Source organism: Lactuca saligna, chromosome 3 (genome assembly GCF_052625555.1).
Source record: "Lactuca saligna cultivar CGN05327 chromosome 3, ASM5262555v1, whole genome shotgun sequence".
Taxonomy (NCBI): domain Eukaryota; kingdom Viridiplantae; phylum Streptophyta; class Magnoliopsida; order Asterales; family Asteraceae; genus Lactuca; species Lactuca saligna.
Genome location: NC_136419.1, coordinates 220,593,097 through 220,602,299, shown reverse-complemented (window position 1 = coordinate 220,602,299; position 9,203 = coordinate 220,593,097).

Sequence of the window (9,203 nt, the reverse complement as noted above, 5' to 3'; positions counted from 1 at the left end):
TGAATCTCTTCAGCACCTTCTCCAAGTAGGTACTTTGACTAAGTCCAATTAGTCTTTTACTCCGATCTCTCAAGATCCTTATCCCCAAAATATAGGCAGCTTCACCAAGGTCCTTCATAGGGAAACACTTTCCAAGCCAGGACTTTACTTCCTGCAGGGTTGGAATGTCGTTTCCTATGAGTAGTATGTCATCCACATACAATACCAAAAAGCTAACTCTACTCCCACTAGCCTTGACATACACACAAGATTCATCTTCACTCCTAGAAAAGCCAAATTCCTTGACCTTTTCATCAAAGCAAAGATTCCATCTGCGAGGTGCTTGCTTTAATCCATAAATGGATTTCTCAAGCTTACACACTCTATTGGGGTACTTGTTGCTGACAAAACCCTCTAGCTGACTCATGTAAACATCTTCAGCCAACTTTCCATTAAGGAAAGCGGTTTTGACATCCATTTGCCAAATTTCATAGTCATGAAATGCGGCTATGGCTAACAGAACCCGAATAGACTTAATCTTGGCTACCGGAGAAAAGGTCTCATCATAATCCACTCCAGGAATTTGAGAGAAGCCCTTTGCAACTAGTCTAGCCTTATAAGTGTGTACTTTACCATCCATGTCGGTCTTCTTCTTGAAGACCCATTTGCACCCTACAGTCTTTCGACCTGGTACATTTTCAACCAAGTTCCAAACTTGATTGTCATACATGGATTGTATCTCGCTATCCATAGCCTCTTTCCATTTAGCAGACTCGGGGCCTGCCATGGCTTCCTCGTAGCTGTTAGGGTCATCTTGACTTACTAGTGTTCCATCACTAATAAGTGTCTCACCTTCTGCAGTAATATGGAAACCATAGTAATGCTCAGGTGCACTCCTAACTCTCATGGAACGCCTCAGAGGTACAGATTCGTCAATTGGCTCAACAGGAGTTTCCTCCTCAGGTTGAGGGCTAGAGTTTGAAGTTCCTTCACCACTTGACTCTTGAATTTCTTCAAGATCAATTTGCCTCCCACTGTCTCTTTGGCTTATAAACTCTCTTTCTCGAAAAACTCCTCTTCTTGCTACAAAGACCACATTGTCACTAGGTCTGTAGAAGAGGTAACCAAAAGATTGTTGTGGGTAGCTGATGAAAATACACCTCTCGCTTCAGGGTTCGAGCTTATCATGAGTCTCGCGTCTCACGAAAGCCTCGCAACCCCAAATCTTAATGTGGTCTAGTTTAGGTACTTTACCAGTCCACATCTCGTGAGGAGTTTTGGCAACTTTCTTTGTAGGGACTAGATTAAGGATATGGGCGCCAGTCTCTAAGGCATACCCCCAGAATGAGATTGGTAGCGAAGCTCGACTCATCATGGAATGAACCATGTCCAACAAGGTTCGATTACGCCTCTCAGCCACACCATTCAACTGCGGTGTCCTGGGAGGTGTCAATTGTGAGACAATCCCACATTCCCTTAGATAGTCGAGGAACTCTGAACTAAGATACTCACCACCCCGATCGGATCGAAGCATCTTAATGTTTCTGCCCAATTGATTCTCGACATCCTGTTTAAATTCCTTAAACTTCTCGAAAGTCTCTGACTTATGCTTGATTAAGTAGACATATCCATATCTACTGTAATCATCAGTAAAAGTCAAATAATAACGATTAGCATCCCTTGTGGCATGGTTGAATGGTCCACACGCATCCGAGTGTATAAGGTCCAACAAACCTTCACCCCTTTCACACGAGTCTGTGAAGGGTGACTTTGTCATTTTTCCAAGTAAGCACGATTTGCAACTATCATTTGACTTTAGGTCAAACGACTCCAAGACTCCATCTTTTTGGAGTTGGCCTATGCGTTTCTTGCTTATATGTCCAAGACGACAATGCCATAATGATGCTTTATCCAAGTTATTATTATTAGTAGAATCAATACACAAAACATTATTTCCTAAGTTATCTACAACAGATACAGCTTCATACACACCATCACAAGGTAATGCTTTAAAATAAAGTACATTATTAAAGAAAGCATTAATCGAACCAACTTCATTATCAAACAAAAAGGTGAAACCTTGTTTGTACAATGCATGAAAGGAAATAATATTTCTTGCCATTTCTGGCGAATAACAACATTTATTCAAATCTAAATTTAACCCACTACTTAGCGATAAAGTATAAACTCCAATCTTGGTGACAGGTGAAACTTTCCTGTTCCCCATGATCAAGTTTATTCTTCCTTGCTCCACATTCTTACTTCTTCTTAGTCCTTGCAAGTCACAACAAATGTGAATACCACAACCGGTATCAAGGACCCAAGATTTCGAACGGGTGAGTTATTAGAAATGATAGTGTAAATACCTGCATGGTTGGGTTTGACTTTCCCATCCTTCACATCCTACTGGTACTTTGGGCAGTTTCGCTTCCAATGTGATTTTTCATGGCAATAGAAGCATTCAGCCTCTTTTGGGTCAGAAGAAGGAGTAATGAAACCTTTCTTGGTTCCACTTGAAGAAGAGCCATCAAGGGTCCGAGCCTTGGTACCCTTCGAAGATCTCTTTCTCTTCCTCCCTCGACTTTGCCCAATTGCCAAGACCGGAGTTGAGTCTGGAGTAGGAGTGATAGCAACCGACTTCCCCTTAAGACCTGTTTCTGCGGTCTTGAGAAGTCCCTGAAGTTTGCTGAGGGTGACCTCTTCCTTGTTCATGTGATATGTCATGCGGAATTGATCATAGCACGATGGTAAGGAGTGCAAAATGATATCTATTGCAAGCTCCTCATGGAAGTTCACATTGAGCTTCAGCAAACGATCCACATACCTTTGCATTTTCTGCATGTGGCTCGTGACGGACTCTCCGTCCTTCATCATGGTTGTTATCATGGAGCAGATGACTTCGTACCTCTCTTGTCGTGCACTTTGATGGTATCTTTCCATCAAATCTTGGTGCATTTCATAAGGGTAGAAATCTTCATAAGACTTTTGGAGTTCAGCTGTCATGGTGGCCAACATGATGCAAGCCACCTTGGTTGCATCTCTTTCATGAGTATGAAAGTCAGCGATCTCCTGGGGAGTTGCAGTGGACTCGTCAATTTCCTTAAGCTCCTTGTCAAGGACATATTCTTTGTCCTCGTAGCGGGTAATCATCCTGATGTTTCTGATCCATTTATTGAAGTTGGATCCATCAAAGGTGACTTTCCCACACAAACTCATAAGAGTAAAGGAGCCATTAGGATTCGAGCCAGAAGCATTGTTTGAAGACATCTGAAAGAGAAGAACAAGTTTAGTTTAGATTTAAGAGAGTCCTTAATAAAACACCCAAATGTAATATTAAGGCTAGGATCCAATCACAATATAATATAACTTAGAAGAGGTATGCCGTAATCTAAGCTATACCATATTTGAAAGGTAGGTGAATGACGATTCACCAATTTCCACCACGAAAACCGAAATATTAGATATTTAGTTTTTATTGGTTTTAGAAATTCCTAGATTCTTTGAGATCCAATGAACTTTTCAAAGGCATGTTTCAATCTCGAGAGTGCCCTCCAAGTTTTGTGACTGGGATACCGAGGATCACAAAACGAGGTGTGAAGTAACCATGCAAATCACTTGGTACCCTTAAAGTTTATCACTCAATCGATGTGCCGGTAAACCACACACGCTCCACCGATACTATAATAAACCTTAAGTCACCCTTTACCTACCTTGTTAAGTCCAAGTTAGTGTGCCGGTTAACCACACACGCTCCAACAACGACTTAGACAAAGTGTAAAGTGTAATTTCATGGATTAGCACCTTATTCACATTTTCCTAAAGTAACTAAGATTGGGAATTTAATAAAACATTTAGTTACTTTATTATATTCATCATACTTTGAATGAGAATTTATAAGTCCTTGTCTTACCCATTCGGCTAACGACCCTCCACCAGTCAAGCAAGCGGTGGGTGAGAGTAAACACCCATTAAGTCACCATTTTATAGGCAACAACCTTATACCCACCTTATAGACCGGCTTCGTGAATGAGGCGTACTAGCGGTAAGACGACTTTATTCTTATACATATATATATAATTATTAAATCATCATAATATAAGTATAAGGGTTGAATTTTAACTTTTAAAATTCTAGGGGTTGGAACTTAAAGTTTTAACTTAACTTTACTTGTTCCAAAACTTGAGGGCAAGTTTTGTAACTTTCAAAACTTTTCATTTCTTGTAACTTATGAGTTTAATAGAGTAATAAAATGAAGACTCTTCATTTTTCTAACTCTTGTATTTGTTTTAATGGTTTTAATTCAAGTGTGACTCTTGGTTTTCCATAACTTGAGGACAAGTTATGGACTCCATTAAAACACATTATGATCAAGAATTAATCTACCACATAGGTTACAAATAATTCCTATGATCATCTAAAACATCATAAGAACAAGAACATGAATATGAACACAATCAAAAAATTACATTTAAAACTTTGTAATTTTGATAACTAGTTGTTGTAAATGAATTAGCAAAGACATTACACCACCAAAAACAAGTTTTCAATTACCAAAACAGTTTAGGGTAATGTTTCTAATTCATTTCCAGCAACTAAATGGAAATTCTGCAATCAGTCAACCCTACTCGCCGAGTGCATGAACTCACTCGCCGAGTTGGTTGAAGATACTCATGAACTCGACGAGTCCCCACTATAGACTCGACGAGTCCATTCGCAGACAGCAAGATTTCCGATTCTTTTTTCAACTTTTAAGCACAAATAAGAGCAAACAAGCCTAGGCTCTGATACCACTGATGGGTTTTGAGCATTCTAACACTTCCTAAGTGTACATGCAACCCTAATAACCTTCGATCTATGTTTGTCTAATTATCATGCAAAGTTGAATTCCAAGGTTATATTCCTATCTAGCATACATGGGGAACAATTTTAACTTAAAGTATAGATAGAATAACTTACCTTGTTGTTGTTTGTGTTCCTTGAAACCTTGTGAGCCTAGCACCCCAAGTGTGATGCCTCAAATGCTTCACACAACACCAAATGCTCTTGGAAGAACTTATGAGAGAACACACACTTCTCAAAAATCGGCCAAGCCCTCTTATTTCTTAGTGTAGCCGATTTTAGGTGGAGAACATGTTACTTATATAGTGTTGACACATCTAGGGTTAAACCCTAATGTGTCATGACTCTTCATTTCCATGACCCATGGGTTTGTAACTCCCATGGAGCATCCATGGAGCATCCTATGGGTGGAACCCAACTTGATAGTCCATGGAGCCTTTTAGCCCACTATACAAGATATGGATGATTTACATAATCAACCCATATATTTAATTAGTTATCTTTTGATCACATAATTAATTCTAAATTAATTCTTGATCAAACTAATCAAATAATATTATTAATATATCAGAACTTATAATATATTAATAATCTCCAAGTGTTATTTCTCTCATTTAGTCTATCCAATTGCATGATGCCATGCAACCCAAATGGACCATGCCGGGTCGGGTCAAGTACATACCAGAAATAGTTATGGACTTAGACACCTTATCCAACAATTTCAACACCAGCTACGAAGCAGAAGTTTGATTTGGCTTGTTCATTGTCAGCTTCGTCATCAGATGTTGGCCAGTATTCCACGCTTGGTTTATGGATTGCCATCAATGCTTTTTGCTTTTCTTGGTTTTCCAGTTTCTTCAATTCATCGGCTCTTTGAGCATAGTATGCTGAGTCTTTGATTTTGGTTTTGTTTTTGGCTCGACATTCTCTGGCATAGTGATTTGTTCCTTTGCAGTTATGAAAAATGATCACTTCTTCATCACTATCATCCTTTTTACTTTTAATCGGAAGTCTTTCAGGTGCTTGACTTTGGGTTTGTTGGGAAGGTTGAGAATGGTTTTGTTAGAATCCAAAATTTTGGTTGTTTTGAAAACCATTGTTTTGATTGTTGTAACCTTGATTTTGGACTTAGACACCTTGATTTTGTTAGAATCCAAAATCGGAAGTAAATTTACTTTTTCACCCCTTTAGGTAAAATAATTTCCGGTTTAGCCCTTAAACCATTTTTCTTGACATTTTAACACCAAAAATTATTGAAATTAATGTTTTTCAGCATATTTTTCATTTAAAACAGTTTAAGTCCTTGAAATTGCAGTTTTCTCGGTTATAACCCCTCTTTTTCGCAATTTTTACATTTTTGGCCCAATTTGGAAAATTTTTGCAACTTTGATCCTTTTTAAATTTGAAAAGCATTTTAAACCTTTGAAAAGTACATGTAACACTAATAGTCCACTGTTTTACGGAAAAACACAGTTTTGGCCCTCCAAAACAGAAAATTTCGCATAATGGGCCCTATTGGGCCGAAATTGTCATTTTTAGCCCATTAAGCTTGAAATTTATGTTTTTGATCTTCCAAAAGGGTATATTTTCAGAAAATACATTATGGAATCTGTTTTGACTCATCTCACCCATCAGATTTCGAAATATTTCCTTTTGGCCCCTTTAACTTTGTATTTTTAACATTTATGTCAAAAAAAAATGAGTTTTTAGCCCAAAGTATGTATTGTTAAGCCACTTAGCTATTTTTCTTGGCATACTTTGTATGTAGTAATATATTTCATGCTAGTATTAGATATATCTCGGTTTTTAGCAATTCATAACTAGATCTAGCATCAAAATCATACAAAACATACATATAAGCATAGAAATCAACCAAAACATACACATAATGATGGATCTACACCTTTGCTTGTATTCTACCCCACAAAAACTTATAAAAACCGAAAACAAGGGGGTATGAAGCTCACCTTGGGTGTTGATTCGGTTATTGAAGAGAGGATGGAAGAAATGAAGTGATTTTTCGGCCCTAGCACCCCTTGATGAAGATCTCGAGTTTATGGAGTTTTCTAGGAGTATGATCACCAAAGAAACTTGTTTAGACTAAGAGATCTCATGTGAGGGGGGAGTTTTGAAGCTTAGACATGGAAAAACTTACCAAAGGATGATGATAATCTTGAAGAATCCACTTGAATCACAAGCAAATTTCGAGATTTTAGATGGAGAGGAAGAGAGAAGTCTTGAGTGATCTAGAGAGAGTTTGTGTGAGGTTTGTGTGTGTGTGTGTGTTGCTCACGGCCGAAACAAGAAGAGAGAGGGAGAAATAGACATGAAGTGATGTGCATGGATACATGGAATGGATTGCATGGAGATCCAAAAGATAATAAGGAGGTGTCACTTACAAGTCAACCCTCTTCATTTCTTCTTGGGCTTGGGCCTTGGGCCGAGAATTTGGAGGGAAAAAGGGGAAATTTGGGCTTTAATGCCCACGAGCCCATGTGTATATTAAGTTGGATGAGTTTTAACCTAAAAAAAATATAATATGATTTTTACACTTTGTTGGGCTAGTTTAGGTTAATCATGGTTCAAAATTTTGAATTTATTTCATTCTAGGCCCAATATGGCCCAAAATGTTGAAATAAATAGATGTGGGTCCAATTAGAGCCCATTTAAGGGTTCTAAGCCCATAATAGTCAAATTGGAAGCTTATTGGTCCATTTAGGTCCAATAAGGAAGTCCTAGTCCCAAAATGTACCTAATCAAGAACTTCTAGGGTTTTCCAATTGCTTGATGTAGTGAATTGGGGTTTCGTTTTCCATTGAGTAAGCATCATACATGCTCTTGAGTTTTTGAATTCAACATTTACTTGAGTATAGTGATTACAAGACATAAAATTTCTAGTTGTGACACTATCCCCCCGTTAGAGGGAATTTCGTCCCGAAATTCTGTTTGAAAGCTAGATTTGAGAATGCTAGAATAGGTGAGGGTACTTTTGCTTCATTTGGTCTTCGCGTTCCCAAGTGAATTCTAGCCCACGCTTTGCGTTCCACCGTACCTTCACGATCGGGATGCGGCTCTGTTTAGTACGCTTCACCTCCCTGTCCATGATTTCAATTGGTTCCTCAACGAACAGGAGTTTCTCATTGATTTCGATTTCGTCAAGAGGAATGACGAGTGTTTCATCTGAGAGACACTTCTTCAGATTAGAGACGTGAAACACGGGGTGTACACCGTTTAGCTCTGCGGGTAGTTGCAGTCTGTATGCTACTGGACCAATTCGGGCGACGATTTCGAAAGGTCCAATGTATCGTGGATTTAGTTTTCCCCGCTTCCCAAAACGAATGACTCCTTTCCAAGGCGATACTTTTAACAGTACTCGAATACCGACCTGAAATTCTAAGGGCTTTCGCCGTTTATCAGCGTAGCTCTTTTGTCGGTCACGCGATGCTTGCAATCGAGCTCTGATTTGAACAATCTTTTCCGTGGTTTCACGGATGATCTCCGGTCCCGTTAGTGCTTTGTCCGACGTATGGGTTTTTGCTAGTTGGGTGTCACCTACTTCAGCCCAACATAACGGTGATCTACATTTACACCCGTACAGTGCTTCGAAAGGAGCCACTTTGATGCTCGAATGGTAACTATTGTTGTATGAGAACTCGATTAAGGGTAGGTGGGTATCCCAAGACTTTCCAAAGTCTATCACGCATGCGCGGAGCATATCTTCGAGCGTTTGGATGGTTCGCTCGCTTTGACCATCCGTTTGTGGATGATAAGCGGTGCTCATATCGAGGTTTGTTCCCATCGCCTTATGGAGTGATTGCCAAAATCGGGACGTGAACCTACTGTCCCTATCCGAGATGATAGATGTTGGTATTCCGTGGAGTCTCACGATCTCTCGAATGTATAAACGCGTCAATCTCTCCATCTTGTATGATTCTTTAATTGGCAGGAAATGGGCAGATTTCGTCAGTCGGTCGATTATTACCCATATGGTGTCTAATCCATCCGACGTTTTGGGTAGCTTGGTCACGAAATCCATAGAAATCCCCTCCCATTTCCACTCAGGGATTGTCGGTTGCTGTAACAATCCTGAGGGTTTTTGGTATTCCACCTTTACTTTGGCGCATGTAAGGCACTTACTGACGTAGGTCGCGATTTCCGCCTTCATGTTAGGCCACCAATTGTGTTGTTTAATATCCAAATACATCTTATCGGAACCGGGATGAATGGAGTATCGCGTCTTGTGGGCTTCCTTCATGACAACATCTCTAAACCCTCCAAATTTAGGGACCCAAATACGGTTCATGAAATAGTATACTCCATTCTCCTTTGCCTCCAGGTTCTTTTCCATTCCGCGCAATACTTCGCTTGCTCTATTTTCCGTCTTC